The sequence below is a fragment of the Crocodylus siamensis genome, chromosome 7 (genome assembly GCF_052110815.1).
Source record: "Crocodylus siamensis isolate JL-2025a chromosome 7, ASM5211081v1, whole genome shotgun sequence".
Classification (NCBI taxonomy): Eukaryota; Metazoa; Chordata; order Crocodylia; family Crocodylidae; genus Crocodylus; species Crocodylus siamensis.
Genome location: NC_143401.1, coordinates 76,704,974 through 76,723,295, shown reverse-complemented (window position 1 = coordinate 76,723,295; position 18,322 = coordinate 76,704,974).

Here is an 18,322-nt window from a genome sequence, read left to right as displayed (position 1 = left end):
ACACACCCTAGGGATTGGGGTCTGTGTGAAAACCCTGGACTATGGGGACTGCGGTTGCCATGATCCTTAGGGCTCAGAGGTTTAATGCTGAGCATGATGCACCCCTGCAGTTGAGGGACCTGTCAGCTGATGGGGCTCCCAGCTGCAGGGAGGATGCTGCTACATCTGCAAATTAAAACTCGATAGCAACCAGCTCTCAAGTTAATACACATTCTTGAGATCTAACTTTATAGCTAGTTGGAACATTTTATTGTGTGATAGCTACTTTGCACGTGTAGCTGGTCGCTAGGTAATTGTACTATTAAACAGTTAAAATTGCACATTACCTGTAATGTGTAGAGGAGGCCCTAGTGTCCACTGCAACCCCTAGGTCCTTCTCTGCAGTTCTGCAGCCTGGTCAGTCATTCCCTAGTCTGTATTTATGCATGCAATTCTTCTGTTCCAAGTGCAGGACGTTGCATGTGCCCTTATTGAATTTTTTTGTGGTTGATTGCAGACCATTTTTCCAGTCTATTCCAGTCATTTTGGTGGTGTCTGCAACTCAACCCAAAGTCATCTGCAAAGTTACTAAGTGTGCACTCAATTCCATAGTTCAAATCATTAATAAATATATGAAACAATACTTGGGTCATTGTACCACAAATAGCAAAGAAGTTTGTGGCAAACATTTTCTGCCAGCTGAAACTACCTCTTTTGGTCTATCTAGAAACTCTCTTGCTGTCTGGAAGTGCTCTGGAAGGCTGATCCCTGAAGCTCTTTTCCCAAATGCATCCTTACTTCAATTCTGTATCCCAGCAATCATAAATCCAGCTGAGGGCTGCTTATTGTACTTGGAAACCTGCGTAATGCAATCACTTTCCCTAGCAGAGGAGTGGCTACAGAGGAACCTGACTGCTCCCTTCACTCCCTCAATATGTCTGCCAACTGGGTAACAAGGGACCAAGTACAAACCAAACCATGATGGTTTATTTTTCTATCACTAGATTACACCAATAGCATCAAGAAAGTCACAGTGGAAGAAACTAGACTCAAAAGGACCTTGGACTGAATATGTTTCATTAGCTCCTTCTGGCTCTCTCTTACTTGGTATGTTGGATAACAAAAGTTGGGGGCATGTTGGCCATACCAAACAAAGGCACTCAATTATGATAAAGGCAGAGAAAAAAGTGTATTACCATTTAACCCCCAAATGATTATTATTGGTAGAATTTTGACAAAAACCTTATCCCTAGTAAGTGGGAAATAAAGTGCCTGTGGCTTGTTAGCATGACATGTACATGCTTATTAGGACATTGCTGAATAATAATTTCTTTACAAAAGCACACTGGCTCCAAAACGCATGGTTTATTGCAGAAATGGAAAAACTCATGAGCACTATCAATGACAGTCTAGTTGCTTATAAAGACATGTGGGTCCTGTCCTAGGAAAAAATAAGCCTTGTGCCTTTTCCCCTTACAAGCTATAAATGATTCAAATGTCAAGCCAGAACTACATGCCTATACATTATATTTCGAGGACATATTCACTCATCAAAACAGAGGGGGAGGGATGTGGCTTGTGAGTTGTTCTCCTTATTTTACAACTACATATTTATGTTTGAAATCTCAGGATATGTTACCTAAGCTCACCACCTTCCCCCTCATCCATATTCAATCTATAACTCAGCCAGCCAGTGTAAGCGGGACAAAGAAGTAAATATAGTAATATGACATATTTATTTTGATTTGTTTTATGTATTTGTGATATGGAATGTTTTATGTACTTTTCTATATCTGTTTACTGTGTTCCCCTTTGTTTCACAGCGAGTTTGATAAGTTTGGAAAATAATATATCTTAGGGAGTTTGAAAGCTACTATTTTTCTTTTTCTTGCCATAATATCCTTTTAATTTTTGAGACTATTGGGCTTTATTTGTGCATGTTCACAGCTTTCATTTTACAGCACCTGCTCATATTTTGGTTACTCTTTTAATATTGTTTTGTTTTCACTTACAGTAGATCCCAGGTATTTTAATTGATTATCTCATAGCATCATCTTTCCTTTTCATACATTATTTCTAACAGTGTATTTTTTCAAGCTCCCTTGATAGATCTGGGCAGGCCTTCTATAAATTTCCAGCTTAGTTACACTAGAGTAACTTCTCCAGAGACTGCATTTGGAACACTGATTGACAAGAAAGCATATGATTCCAGGGTGCTATTGCAGCACTTCTGTATGCTCAGAATTAATACCAGTAACTTTGAAGCATGGGATGCGATAGTAGCACAATATTGGCATGCTCTTATGTGCCAGAGGGAGGGAGAGAATAGGTGGGGCCACCCATTTGGGTAATGCTGTAGCGCTTGTCTGGAACTAGAAGCTCTTCCTTTAAGTATGGCATAGTTTTCAGCAGAGACTAACCACCAACAAGCCTGAATTGTTGGTTTCTCCATTACTGCAAATACTTAAATCAAGACTGGATTTTTTTTAACTATATGCTGTATTCAAAGAATTGATTCAAGAAAGTCCTCTGACCTGTGTTAAAAGAGGTGAAACCCCCATGGTCACAATGGACCTTTCTGGTTTTATAATCTATGAATCTGTTAATTGCAAGTTCTCATTTGAAAGTCCCGATATTTCCAAGGAGGATGAGGTTTGGTCTGTAGGCAGTATATTTTTTCAAAGTGTTGCTGGGCAGAAGCAAAGCTCCCTTGCTCTTCCTTGTACTACCTCAAAATTTTCAGCAATTCTGATTTCCAGGAGAGCAGAATGCTAATTTTAACTCTATAACTGTGAATGCAGCACACTTAGCAACCTTATTTGAATGCAGAGCCAGAATTTAAACAAGAGAATGAAAATGAATTTCTTTGGCAGTGCTTCTGCAGACTAACCTGCTCATGTTGAAAAAATTAGATGTTTAGGCAAATTATATAGCAGGAGATAACTATGTGCTAGTCCATTAAGTGTGATAGGCATAAAAATGTATCATTTGTTGTTTGGTTTAAGCTTTCTAGACAAACCAACTGACATAAGAGAGCCTGAAGAAACATTATGCAGTTCCTTAGCATGACAATCACAGGAGATTTTCTCATGGTTGTTTTTTTTTACCTTCCCATAGACCAAATCAGCATAAAAACAAATCCAGTGCAAAAATATATTATAAAACCAGAAAAAATTAGAAGCATGAAAACAAAGGCTAGAACAGTTGTCATAAAGAAGACTGCTTTGTCATGTTCTAGGGAGTGAGCTGCCCAATATGAAAGTACCACTCAGTGCTGGGAAAAAGTGCCAGCAATAGAGAAGTACAGAAAAATATGCTAATTGAAAAATATGCACCCAAGGATGGTAGAGGAAGAGATCCCAAAGCTCACTGAACTTACCAGCACTGACAGTGATTCTCCTCATAGTGGCACAGAAGCCCCAAAGGGTGCTTACAGAAGTTACTGAGAATCCTTTAACTGCAATCACTTTAAATGAAGTCCCTAAGAAGATATTTCTTAGGGATATTTATTAGGAGACTTAAGAATATCAAGTCCATTGATTGGGATTTTGAAAAGTGCATAACTGATTTAAGAATGTGTTGGTATTGTGCTCTGAATTCATTTATGCACCTTCAAAAGTCCAACTCTGATGCCTCAATGACACAAAATCATTTCTAAATTTTTAAATCAAAACAAAAAGGCATGAAGCATCTCATTGTCTTGATAATGAATAAAATAGTAGTAATAAAACTATTCCTGAAGTTGGCCAGAACCTTAAGTTTTTTGGTAATACCTCAGTACTGAAGTAATTTGTAAACAGTCAACAAAACCAAACACACTTCAGTCTTCAGTGGACAATAATCTATGTTGCACATTAATTTGGCACACTCGGCAGCCCAAGATGAGCTCAGCATGGAGGCAACATGAAGATAAATTCCAGATCAAAGGTTAAAGTCATTGCCAAGCAAGTGAAAAGCTTGAAATGAAGTTGCTGGCACAACAACTAATTCAAAGGACCTTCGTTTTCCTGTGCACACAAGCACCAATATTAAAAGAGTAAGTAAAATTATATTTCAATGTTTATCTTTTCAATAAATCATTATTTTATGTAATAGTTTCTTTTTAACTGGAAGGTGAGGGTATGCAGCAGATTAGGTTAGTGACATGTAGTTGGTGGGTTTTCTTTTTAACTTGGTTTATTGTGCTTTTCACATTATTTATGAGATTTAAGATTTTTTCATGACAACAGTTAATGATTTGTAAATTCTCAGCAGTGAAATCAAACCAATCCCATTAATTTCAATTAACGTGTTACCTGTTTCAAGCTCTCCCCCCCCACCTTTCACCCCACCGCCCACCAAAGACTGTTTAGAGGATGGAAAGAATAAAATATTAATGCAGTCTATAAATAATATGTGTGAAGTCCAAAGGGACTAAGAACTCGCACGTCATTAGCTAAATTGATCTTTCTCATAGGTTTTGCTGAAATTTGAGGGTTTTATTGTTTATTTTTCAGGCAAAGTCCTCAATCCTGATTCTACATTGCTGAGTACTTGCTGTGCATCTGAGGCTCACCTTGCTGTTCACTGTTTCTTTCCATCTTTCTTCTGTTCTTCTTCCTTTTTTCTGGTAAGAAATAGTTGCAAAAGAATCACTGTTGTGAAAGCCATGTTAAAATGTAACCTTTATTCATGGAAGTAGTTCAACTGATGTATTTATATAACTGAGGGTTATGTGGGGCCAAAAATAGGAAATGTGAGTCAAAGTATAATTTCTATGTTTATGAGTAGTCAAGGGTATTTATAGCATGTTTTCTCTTTCTGTTTTCTGTAAAGGTTTAATTCTATGTTTGAAAGACCATTTATTTGTGTAACTCAGTCTTCCTTTACATACGTGTGATGGCCATCACACAACTATCTTCTATCTAAGAATATCTCTGATTAGGTTATTCTCAAGGTCTTTGTCAAGTAACTTAGTCTACTACAGCTAATCCTCTAAAAAAAAGCCACAGACTCAATAGAAAGGAAGGAGTACTTTGATAGTAGAACAAACATTGTTAAATCCAGCAATCATCTTCTTTTGCAATAACTCAGAGTAACTGCATGAGCAACTGGTGATTTTTATTAATAGAGATCTCCAATTTTGGAGTCTTTGGTAAATTGAGAACATACTGAGAAAGAACCTTATCTTCTGGATCATAGGAAATCTGTTTCCAAGTTGTCTGTTTTTCATCATATTAAAATTAGTTTCATGGGAATATGAGAAGGTTTTTATAATTAGATAATGGAAATTTGCCTAGGTTATCTTCCACTTATTTGGATGTAACATAAATAACTAGAATGTCACATCACCCCAGTGTTTACTCATGTAACTCAGCACAAATCCAGGGTCAAATAAAAAAAAGTTTCAAAAACATTTTAGTGCTTGTTGCTTAGAGACTATTTTTTAACCACTGGAACGGTCTCAGTCAAATCCATAGCTTGCTCAGCAAAAACCCGAAAGTCATTAGTACTTCCACGTCTACCTCAAAATTTCTATGGAGGTGGATAAACATTCTCAGGAGTCTGCAAAGTTTTCATGTGAAGTGACAGATAGATGATGTTTCCCTCTTTCCTGTTAGTGCTTGATATGGAAATCTGATAGGTAGATTGTACAGACTATCAGTGCTGTGCCAATTTTTCTTTCAATTAAATCAAATAGGAAATAATTGAAATTACCTTCTGCCATGTTTATTCGAAGCCCCATCATTTCCTCTTCCTTCACCACCTTCCTGATTGGGCAGCCCCAAATGGCCTATGTGATTGCTGTAATTTTTCAAACCTGTCAGGAGCTTCCATCTCCTATAACACAGCATCCTAGTCTTGCGTGATCCAGTGCTGCTGTGGAGGTTGAGGGCACAGCTGTAGATAAGAATCTATCAGAGTTTCCATTATGGCTAAGTGCAGGGAGTCAAAAATCCCAAGGCTTAGCTGATTCAATCTTCACAGGTTAGTCTGAGCTCCGTAGATTGAACTAATAAGCAAATAAACAGATAGTCACTTCTGATTCTGGAAATGTAGCCATATACCTGCAGTGCAATGTTCCCTCTAAGGAGTAGCAGTCTGTGAGCATGCCACTTTGGTCCCACCTCCCCCTTTCGGCCTGGTCCAGTCCACCTGTAAGTGTCCCAAAGTAAGTGTCCGTTAATCGGTAGAACTGAAAGGGAGGCACCAGGGCTGGCATGGGACGCTTACCAAAGGTAAGCTCCTCAATCCTCACCCAGGGCAGGCAGCAGCTCCTCCCCGAGGGGGGGCTGGGGCTGGGTTGGGCTCTGCCGGCTCTGGGGAACTGCTCCATTCCCCCACATCGCCTTGGGGAGTGAGGAGGCACATGGCGTCAGGGCTGGGGAGTGGAGCAGTTCCCCGGAGCTGGCAGAGCCTAATGCAGGGCAGGCAGCGGCTCCTCCCTGAGGTGAGGCAAGTCCGGGATGGAGGCTGGGGCTGGGGGCTGGCATGGGCTCTGCTGTCTCTGGGAACTGCTCCATTCCCCAGCCTTGACGCCATGTTCCTCCTCCTTCCCTGAGGCGATGTGGGGGAGCAGACCAGTTCCCCAGAGCCGGCAGAGCCCCAGCCCCCACCCCTGCCTCGGGGAGGAGCTTACCTTTGGTAAGTGTCCAACGCCACAGCCCAGCTCCTATTCCTGTGGGTACGTGGCCTCAAAAAGTTTGTGGGTGGCAAGACTTTTACTTGTGCGCAGCCACGCATGCACGCAGCTTAGCGGGAATGCTGCTGCAGTGGCCCAGACCAGAAGCTAGAGGGCGCGAGAGCGTACCTCTCTGCTCAAGTGGAGCAGACAGCTTCGGCCACGGCTTGCCCGCCCTCCCGGCAAGGGGGGAGGAGTTTTGCAGGGGAGATGCTACTCTAACCAGAGCCATTGCAAACTCTTTCCCCTCCCTAAGCTGCAAAGTGAAGAAAGCTCGAAACTAGACCAATGACAGCTTCAGACTATGAGAGAGAAGTGAGAAAGTGAAGGAACATTGACAGAGAATCAAAAGAGGGCTCGCAATTTTTTTTTTCATTAACAGCTAAAAAGTTTATGGGCTAAATTCTACTACTGGAGAGATATTTGGGCAAATGTCTTGATTACCTGAAAATCAATGCATTATTCAAAAATTTTTCTTAAACTTTCCCTGTCTGAATAGTAGATTTGACTATTTGTTTCTGGTTCTGGGGGAGTCTTACAGACTTGCCATGCTGAAATACACGGTCCATTGTTCATCCAGTAGGTAGCGCCATGTTTCACATTAATGATCAGTGTGTTATTGTTAATAGCACCTTCAGTTACCTAATGCTTTTCACTCATGGATCTCAAAGTGCTTCACAAAGGCAAATGTTGTTATATCCAATTATTTTAATAAGTGGGAAAAAAATCAAGAGCTTTCCACATCAAACAGTGTGTTAGTGATAGAGTTCCAAATATAAGCTAAGACTCCTGTTTTCAGTGTTATGCTTTCTCAGCTGAACCATAGTCTGATAATTATTAGATGCTTGTTTCCATTTCTAAAAAGAACACTTCTTAATAACTTCATTTAAATTTAAATAGGTTCTAATTCTTGTTGGAATGAATATTAGCTGAAACAATTTATTCTCAGGCCAATAACTCTAGAGATCTCACGATTGCTCCCAGAATGATTATTCTCGATGTCATATTTCAGAAGTTTAGATAGGTGTTAAAAAGGAGCAAAGGTCATGTCACTTCCAATGAACCCTCAATCAAATCATAGTTACTGTCACCAGATAGATTCCAAAAGTAAGAAGCAGGCTTTCCAGAGTTTTTTTAATATGTTGCATGAGGTCAAATGTCTGCTTTTTGGATTAGACACAGTACTTAGGCAATGGCCTGGATGGTAGAAAGGATGGCTCATGGGGTGGCAGACTTTTTAAAGAACCTGCATACTATAGCCTCGCTTCCATCTTACTGGTGATGTGCATTACTAACATCCATGACTCCCTCTGCCTTCTCCCCCATTGTACACCAAACGGTGTTTATTTTATTGTGTTCCCTTTCATATACTGTGTTCAAAATGCACTAAAATTAATGGCTGGATTTTAAAAGTTATGTAGAATTGTACACATATTTGGGCATGTGCATTTTATGCACATCATATGCATGTGCGTATAAAAAAGTATGTGATCGCTGATGTAGTACACTAGCATTGGGTGTTCAGCACCACTACCTCTGAAGCAATATCTCATTTAAATACAGCAGACATATTTTATTTCCAAAAGGAATGATGTGGGATTCTGAGCTGAAATATTGAAGCTGGAAGAATCCTGACCTGTAGATCTCACCAATGGTTCAACCCTTTCAATACATCAGGAAGAAACCTATACTGTAGGATATTAAGGAGATTTAGAAGAAGGGCTAAAATGCAGTAACTCAAATATGCACTTAAAGGGAGATTTTTCAGAATGTCTTTAAGAAATGGAAAGAGGCAAAGGGAATCCCCTAAACTTTCCTTTCCCCTGGCAACCGATTTACATTGAACATCACAGGAAGACCACCGAAGCAGAAATGTTCAAGGAACATCACACGTGCACAACTTGAGTTTCCTTTCTGAACGAAGATACAGAAAGCGGACAGCATTTTCCAACATGTGGGCTGAGCTTTGGTGCTTTGTTATAGACAGTCAGGGCCTGGCTACTCTTCTTTCCTAGTATCTCTTAAATTAGTACAAGAACATTTTATATGCCTAATTTACTTTAAAAAATGCTGCCCTAAATTTTGTGTGCTCACCCCCTGGGCACACGGCTGGTGAGAAGAGTATTAAATTAGTGCCTACAGGCTGAATTTTCAAAACTGCGTCTGTGTGATACTCATAACAATCCCAAATCACAAGCATAACACTGTTTAGCTTCTAAATGGAGAGGCAGGGGAAGGGGGTGGCAGTTACTGAATTGTGCCTGACACCTAATTATGTTCTAGTCCTTGGCAGGTGCTTGAAGATAACCTACCTCTTGCCAATCATCTTGGAAAAATGCTACTTTTCTCCCTGATTTCTTTAGATGCTTTTACATTTTTACACTCCTTAGCTACTCAATTCATGTACGTGATGGATCTGTGATCATCTCAGAGAAAAAGCCCCTGTTTTTGAGCATGGGGATGTGTGTATTTTTCATTCAGACACATGCTTTATGTCATACTGTTGTTTTCCTGGAAATGTAGGGTGGGAAGGTATTTTCTGCATTTCCCTTTCAGAAAATGCCAGGGTCTTATGTGCTTAGGCTTATAACAGTGTCATCACTTTCCAGGCAAACATAGCAGCTTGGGATCTTGTTAGCAAATCACTGCATGAGATTACCCAAGTCACCCATACTACCAGCCAGCCAAGAATAACTCTGTTTTCACAATTTGATCCCTTGCAAATTATACCCTGGAATTGTTTAAGCGGGTATATGTTGCCAGATCTATAATCATCTAGAAAGAGCTGGAGGTCAATGCAGCCAACAAGTAGCCAGGTAAAGGATATAAAGTTGTAAACGGTGCAGAGAAAACAGGCCAACAATACAGAGACATTTGAGGAAGCTGAAGGGTGACAAGTTCTAAACTGATCAAAAGCCCTGCTTTCCCGCACAGTACACGAGTACACTGTGGAACTTGCTGAGACAGGACATTGTTGAGCAAAAAAGCTTAGAAGAATTTCAAACAGGTTAGTCACATATGTCACTAAACATTATCCAGTGTTACAATAGCAAATGCAGTACAGCCCAGATTATTTGATGAATTGCAGCACATTGCCAAATTAAGGATGAGCCACTCCACAAATTGCTGTGGCTTTTCCTTTAAAGGGTGTCACTTCTTCACTCAGCTGCAGCATCTCAAGTGTCCTGCACAGATGTTTGCTTTGGCTGTAATACATGCCAGCTACTTCAGAAACCTTCATCTTTGCAGGGGTTGAGAGCCAAACCCTACTAAAATCCAAATGAACAGGAGCTTTAGAATGATTTGAAAAATTCAGAACTTCTATCACAACCTCTTAGTCTTATGGGTTAAGAAGAAATTTTCCTTTGGGGCAGATTATCCCTTAACTGCCTTCTGTAGAGTTCTTGACTACAGGAAATACTGCTCTGAGTCTGTGTGGCACTTCCTAGACTCCAGTGATTCGTAGTGTATCTGCAGCTAATAGGATATGTCTTGCTAAGTGCTTCCTTGCCCATTTTGAAAATCTGACGATTTTGGGTAAAATCCAGTGCGGGAAAGCGTGCTCTACTGGCAGCAGAGAAAACTAGGAAAATGCTCTGAACATTGAGCTACTAGAATGAAAGGGGCTGTTGTCACCAACACTAGATTTGTTTTGAAAAGAAAGAGTGACTCTCCTTCACAGTGTTAGCCCTAGTAACTTCTTTTCAGGGAGAATTTTAAACTGAAACCCTCAGTTTAAAGCAGAGGGAGGTGCCATCTAATTGTGCTAAGTACTGCGCTGAAGTCTCAAAGAAGGGTCAGCGTTACGAAAGATGTCCGTCCTCAATGCTTCCTGCTAGCTAGCCTATGTGGGTCTGTGCTCAGCATGCCAGTCATTGCAAATCCTGTTCTTGGTCTACTGGTAGAGAGAGCCTAACTGAGGGCTGTGATCAAACACCTAAATCCCCTTGTGGATCTAATCGGGGTAACCAGATTAAAACTAAGGACCAGCTTACTTGTTTTAAAGGGGCTATTAGTTGGTTAAAATAGCTGTGACAGTTCTGGTCAGTCATATATACTAGTGTATATGCAATAACCAACATATTTCAGCAAAATTGTCATTCCAGTTATGGTCTAAGTGGTCTGAATTACACAATTAAGAGGAGATGGCTTTAGTGGGAACATGTGAAATTACCAATTCCCCATTAGTACCTTCTAGAATACATTCCCTGAAGTGTGTATAACTTTCTGCAGTGGTTTGTCTATAACCGGTTCCCATTTTGAGCTTAAACAAATTTTTAAATGGACTGTCTAGAGGGCTGTGCTTGCTATAGCTGTAATTGTTTTCTTTCTTCCTAGAATTTTCTTTGTAAATTTACATGACTCTTTGTTTTTTTCATTTTTCAGATTGTTTTTAGATGAGAAGAGAGAAAGGAATACGAAATACTGAGCTCATCCAAAAGGGAGAAAAGGCAGAGGAAGATTCCCTTGAATGAGGAGAGTAAATCTCCCAATATTTAGGTAAGTTCCCAATAAAAAATGTGAATTTAGCTAAGGCAGTGCTCTACCTAAAAGAGAAAAAGACGAGATATTAAAGTAGTGTTTCTGGTTCATCTCCAAAATCACTTTTATCTGGTATAGTAGAAAAACTCTTTCACAATGTTTTCACAATAAATAATCTGCTATCAAATCTTCCAATCGGTGAGACTATCTTGCTTTACTTGCAAGGTCTTTCCCCTGATTTTATCAGTAGAAGCAAAAGAAGTCAACACTGTAAAAAAAAAAAAAAAAAAAAAAAAGTGCCAGAGGGCTAGTGCACTTATGTGGGATATATTTATATATAGCTTACTATCTGAACTGGCTAGTTGCTGAACTTGCTAGTGCATGACTGTTGAGAAGGATGACAGTACTTAACATCTTCTGGTAGAGGCCTGTAAATCTTCACCCCATTTAGCTACCCCATAAAGTCTTCTAAAATTTATTGGGAACAGCAGGATATACCGATCCACCCATCCACAAATAAAACAGAAAATGCCAGCCTCAATGGAACACATGTTTTTTTCATTTTAGAAAGTCTGGTAGAGCAGTAGTTAATGGCCTCATTTCAAGGCCCACTGAAATGAATGAGAGCTGTTCGATTTTTTTCATTGGGCTTTGGATCAGGCAATAAGGGAAAATTGAAGAACATAATGTTTTGACTTTTGAGAAGATAAGCTTTTGATATACAATACAAGGGTTAAGTGGAGCCTTTGCAAGATGAACAGACTGTTTTTCACAATTAAACTTGTTCAGCCGTGTTGAAGCAAAAAGAATTGCCTGGGTCCACTGGAGAGCAGAATCTAGCCCAGTTTCAGTAAAAATTAGACCAGTCTTAATTACACGTGTGCTTTCACCACTGTTTGGAGAAATATTTTGAAAAGAAGAAGTACAATATTACCAAGTTTTGTTATCGATGAATGCTTTGTGTAGAAAATTATGTTCAAGGAGGGATTGGGGGAGGGAGTGATTTTTAAAGACACAGGTGGTAGTTAGGGATACAACTCCCACAGTACATCTGTCTGAAAATGTGAACTCTGTAAAAATGAAGAAGACCTTCATAAAGATGGACATGTGAACTGATTCCTTAGCTTATGTTTGTGCCTTTCAAAATCTGCCCTCTAAGAAATCCATTATGAAAGACATTGAACTCTTGCTTTCAAAGGGAGAAAAATAAAAGATGCACTGAATGATGAAAAGATAACGTAATTGAGATAACATGAATGGGAGAAAGGAAAGAAAGAGAAAGGCAGACAAGTCTATGAAGAAGTAGCCACTCTCAGTTTAATTGTGCCATTTTCCATGTGCAGTCTAAAGTTTGGTGAAGCACTAAGTATGCTATTACTGCTAGCAAACCAGTGCATCAGGAAAAGTTTTCACCTTCTCATATTTTGGAAACTTAATTAAATGACAGTGAAATGTTACTATGATGGCATACTTCTACACTCTTATTCATAGTTTGCAAATACAAACCATGCCACATGTTTTACCACTTAATCATGGCAAGGGGTTACATTATGATCCTTGCACCATATAGTATTCCTATTAATGGCCCACATACTCTTAAGTAAACTTGAATCTGGTGAAAACCAGATAATGTTTTTACACATTAACATCATGGGTGGCTATTATTCAATAGAATATCTGCAGAAAAATCCACCCCGGTTTCTCAGAAATCCTTCTCTTCCCTTCCATGTTTTTCACCTAAAATGCTTATTAATACCTTGCTCGTTTTACTCTTAGATAATTTCAACCTCTTTCTTTCTGCAGTCCCAAATTTCCCTCTCATTTATAGTAATTAAGTATTGAGCATATTTTGAAGTGCTATAGAAATAATAACGTGGAACTGATGGCTAGAATCATTGGCCCCTATACAACAGTTACACAGTCATAGAATGCTATAAACCCTTCATACCTAACAACTTCATAACATTTTTATCAGGTGGATTTTACAGCTTTTTTGTGCCAGAAGAGGGCAAACACACTTTTATATGAATGAATAGAATTCACAGAAGCCCCTGCTTAGAGACGCACGCTTGCTCACTCACTCATTCGCTTGCTCGCTCAAAGAAAACACTTAAATACTGTTCCCAGCAAACTCTGAGGTTTTCATATCTCATTCTGTTTTCACTTGGCAGATTTGATCTTCCCAAAACAAATGAGATCAGCTTCTAGAGAAGCGTAAAAAATATCATCAACTCCTAAGTCTAGAATCAAAACACAGGAATAAGGAACAAGGTTTCCTATTGCATTGCTTCCATGTGTAAAGATCCAGAAAAACCCAACGCAAATAAGGAGTGTGAATTGCTTTCCTCTGGTTACAGCAGCCATGCCCATTGAAGACTAAATTAGTATAAGGAAATAAGAAGTGCATCTGCTGTCAAAAGAAAGTGGGTTTAGGATTAATACAACAGGGATATTGTTCAAGTGTGGTTCATCTGTCTGAGAATATGAAAATATGAGCCCTGCAATGCTGCCAAGGTCAAGGAGACCTATGTGTCTGCTGCATAAATGCTGGTCATGCAAGTAAAAGATACCTGGAGGCAGTAATCATTTCTAGGTCCAATTTCTCTACATTTTAAAAAGAATGTGTTGAATAGAAAAAATATGAGTAACTTGATTTTTTTAGTCTAAGCCTATTTCTACCTTCATACATTCTGCATGGTCTGTTTAAGTGTCAGTATAATTACAGACACACCTATCTATCTAGCTATCTATCTATACACACATATGCATATACATATATGTTTATGTTTATAGCATTTTAACTGGGGTCTGAAATCTGACCCTCATAAGTAGTGGAAAACAGTGAGACATATAAAGATGGCTGCATTTTTAGCCACGTGAATAAAAACATATTAATTCCATAAGCAAGACAAGTTCTCAGAATAACCTTTTCTTACAACACAGGAAAAGGTAAGATCAGTTATCTGTTGCCTGTTTTTTTCGCCTCTGTGGTGTTCCAGTCCTGTGAGTCATGCAATCCTGGTACATAATCCAGTGGTTTAAAACCAAAGCTTTCTCAGAACATCCATTGCTCCTAAGGCCTAGAGTTGAACACAGCTTAATGCTGAGAAGCAAGCAGGCCTTGTAAAGGTAGTCAGGTTTTTATATAAATCCAGGTCCCATTTCTCAATTATTGCCTCATTTTCATGGAAATTGGGATGGGTTTATAAACCCCAAACCAGGGGCACAATTAGGGCAGAGTGACCAAGGCAGCGATCCCTGAAGTTGACTTTTGGGGGAAGGGGTGGGGAAAACATGGCAGTGCAGGGGCAGCCGGAAGTCGCTGCTGTTCTTGTGTGTGGCAGCAGCCCTGGGTACCCGGCTACATTTTCACATCTTTTCCCCAAATCTCCTGACTCTGCATGGAGTGGAGTGAGTTAAACGCTACCTCTGGCTGACACCTTGCTGCAAGGACAAACTACTCACAACTTTGCACATGTTAAGCAAACACAGTATCAGAAAACCAAACAACCTCTATGCTGACTGGCAAGCAAACAGTGATGCTCAAGTTGCCCATGTAAATCCTGAAATTGCAGAAGGGTACATGCAATTTCTCTAAGTCTATTGATATCCAAGTTGTCAGTGTTTAAGTCAATGAATGCAAACTCTGCACAAATGCACTATCTATGGCAGGACTGGCAAATTCACCCTTTACCCTGGGCCAGAGAAGGACCATGGGTCGTCTTATGTGTCAGATTCGTGGAGGCAGAGGCCACAAGCTAAGCATGGCTGTAAAAGCATAACTCTTACTCACCCCTCACCTCTGCTGGCTATGTCCAGGGGGCCCTGTAGCCTTGGATCCTGTGGCAGTGCTGCAGAACTGAAAATATAGCATGCAAATGTTATTATATATCTTCCACACATGGATAATACATAAATGTGCTGAATTCTAGATCAGTGGGTGCATCGACATCTTCATTAATGTGCAGTGGTTATTGCACATTAAATTTAGCTCTTCTGTAATTGAATACTAAATTAATGCGCAGTAACCAGAGTTACTGAGCAGTAACATTGGCACGCACCTTTTTAGTGATGCTACTACAGTAGCCTAATGATACTGCACAGTAGCATATTAGCCCTGTTTCTGCTGTAACATGCTACTGCACAGTATAATTAGGCTACTGCCACAGTTAGTGTCTTGTGTAGATTTGCCCAGTATGTAATCATCGTGGATCAGGTATTCTGGTATATATCACTTTGGCCTCTTAAAGTAAGAAACCCCAAATAAGCTTAAGAATTTGTATGTTTTCCATTATTTTAAACATAAAAGTTATATCCATTCTTGGTGAAAGGTTTTCCAATTGATTGGGTAAACCCCATGCAATTGTAGGGACCAAAGGGACCCTTTGGCCCAGATACAAATGTCTAAAGTGGGACTTAGGTGGCAGCCTATAAGTATATAAGGGGTGTACATCAGGAACTGGGAGAATGTCTGTTCACCAGGGCACAAACTGCCTGCCAAATGCTCACAAACTGCTGGAAGACTGTTTTAGACTGGACATGAGGAAAAACTCCTCTACTGTCTGAGTCTCCAGAGTCTGGAATAGACTCCCCGCAGAGGTGGTGCAAGCACTTACTCTGGACACCTTTAAGAAATGCTTGGATGCTTATCTTGCTGGGGTGATCTGACCCCAGTTGACTTCCTTGGGCAGGTGCTAGACCTGATGATCTCACTATATCCTTTCCAGCACTAATGTCTATGAAATGTATGGAAGTTTGGCCCTTAAATCCAAAGTTTTAATTCTGAGGATTCCTGTTCAGCTGCTGATGGAAAAAAAAAATCCATATATAATTTAAAGTCCATAGGTCCTTATAGGACTTTGTCAATGCCCCTAACCTCTTCAGTCTTCACAGGGCTGAATGGCCTAGGGCCTGGCTTATATCCCCTTCTGGATATGATGGGGATCCAGCATGCTTTCACTCTCAGAGAACACCCGAGACACATCAATATAAGAGAGTTCCTTATAAAATGTAGCTACTCTGCTGAATATGTGACTATTTTTCTGAAAATGACAGTGGCATGTACAGGTCACCTTTCCTATAAGGCCCGCACACACAGGATTACTTTCTCTGCATGAGAAATACCTTTTCCCCTTGCAAGAGAGTATCATAACTGCACGTGATAGATGAGTCTGGGCTGGTGACTTTCCATTTTTGATGTTGAAGCTGTGGCACTGTGAAGAAGAGTGGAATCTTCCTGGGGCAGAGACAGAATACAAGAAGCAGCACAATTCTTTAGGTTAGTGGGAAGAGTGGGAAAGGAAGGGTTAGTTCTGGGTTCTTGTTCCTGTTTCTAGGCTGCCTATCCATTATATCCTTTGAGAGTTTCACGTAAAGTTCATGAACAGTCCCTGGAACAAGTACTCATGTCTGCCTTCTTCCAGGTGACTGGCGAAACCACTAAGCTACAGAATCATGCTCACTGCCGTTTTCTCTTTTGGTCTAATGGATTGTGAATTCTTTTCTGCATAATGGAACAGCTTCAATAAGGGCTGAAGGTATAATCCTCATCCTCTATCCCTCAAGAATGGTCTATAGCTTGATAGTTAAGGAAGTGCTCTGAGAGGTAGGGATGCCAGTTCAAATCCTCTTAGGCAAAGGAGGTTATTTTACCTGGGTTTCCCATTTTGTGTGTGGTGCCCTATTCACTTGGCTATTGTATAAAAAGGACAAAGAGGGCACCATCTCCTTTTCCTCCTCCCAAATTTTCAAAAAGAATAGTGAACCCCATTTGGTCCTCACAAAAAGGGTATGCACCTATTCTCTGGGTCCTGAATCCCAAGTGGATAGAGACACCTTCTTACACTCCTGAGTAAGGGACCGGATTCAAGACACACTTTTGTCCTTAGTGAGTGTGTCTACATGTGCACTTTAATGTGCATTAGCCTATTTTAATGTACATTAAAACATCACACTGTGGGCGCTTTAATTAGAGCGGCTCTAAGAGCCTGTCTATAAGCACTGTGTGTTCTTTAGCTAATGCACGTTATAATAAGCTAACACACATTTTTCTAGTACCTCACAATGTAGGTACTAGATTTAATGCATGTAACCTAAAGCACATTAATGAATGTGTAGACATGGCAAATGTATCCCTAACTCCTCACTCTATAGCTAGGGACAGACATTCGAAAAGCCTGAGCCTGAATTGATTCAATCTTTGCAGGTTAGTCTAACCTGGCTAAGCTGAACTGGTTTGTAACCAGACAGACATTCTCTCTGGACTGAGGAAATGCAGGCACATGCCTGCAGTGGCTCAGGCTAGAAGGCAGGGGGAGCTAGAGCAGTAATCCATTCCCTTACACAGTGCTCTGATTAGGAAGGTCTTTGTGCACCATCCCAGGCTTTTGCCTGCTGGCTGCTCAACGGGTGGGAGTATTGCCAGACCCCAGGCCCCTGCTAGCACTCTGAGGTAAAGGGGGTGGGGGTGTGTGTGCAGTGCATGCATCTGTTGATGATATGGAGCTTTTCAATCTCCCTCCCTGATTCTTCATACTGTCTGCAGTAAACTGACAGGCAAGCAAGTGAGCAGGGGGCTGATAATAGTGTTTTTTACCCCATCAGCAAAACAATAGCCTCTCTCCATTAGTTCAGATGCTTCTTGAACAGCTTAGCAGCTGACCAGTTGATTAGCTCCAAAAGCTCTGGAATGGGCTCCCAAGTGAGGTGGTATTCTCTTCTACCTTGGGGGTCTTCAAGAGTAGGCCAGACAGATATTTGGCTGGGGTGATGTGATCCCGGCATCCATTCCTACCCGGGGCAGGGGGTCGGACCTGATGATCTGTTTAGGTCCCTTCCGGCCTTAACTACTAAGATGATATTATGACACTGTGAAGAGCCTTAAGTGGTCATTGTTTTGTCTGTCTGTCCCAGTGAAACAGGAGAGACCCACACACAAACACCTTTCGGTATTAGCTAGCTTACTACATGCCTAGGGTCTGTGGGGCTGGCGTCCATGCTGTGGGAGATGGGAGAGAGAGAGAGGGGGATTCCTGCTTAAGCAGTGGGGGGTGGGATAGGGCAGGGGGAAGAGAGGCAGACTCTGCTGTGACTGAAGTATCTGCCAGAGCTCCAGCAAGGGAGCAGAGGGAGGGGCCAGCTCTGCTGTGGAGCAGAGAGCCCTGCCCAGCCCAGCCCAGAGAGCCTGGTTTAACTTAAACT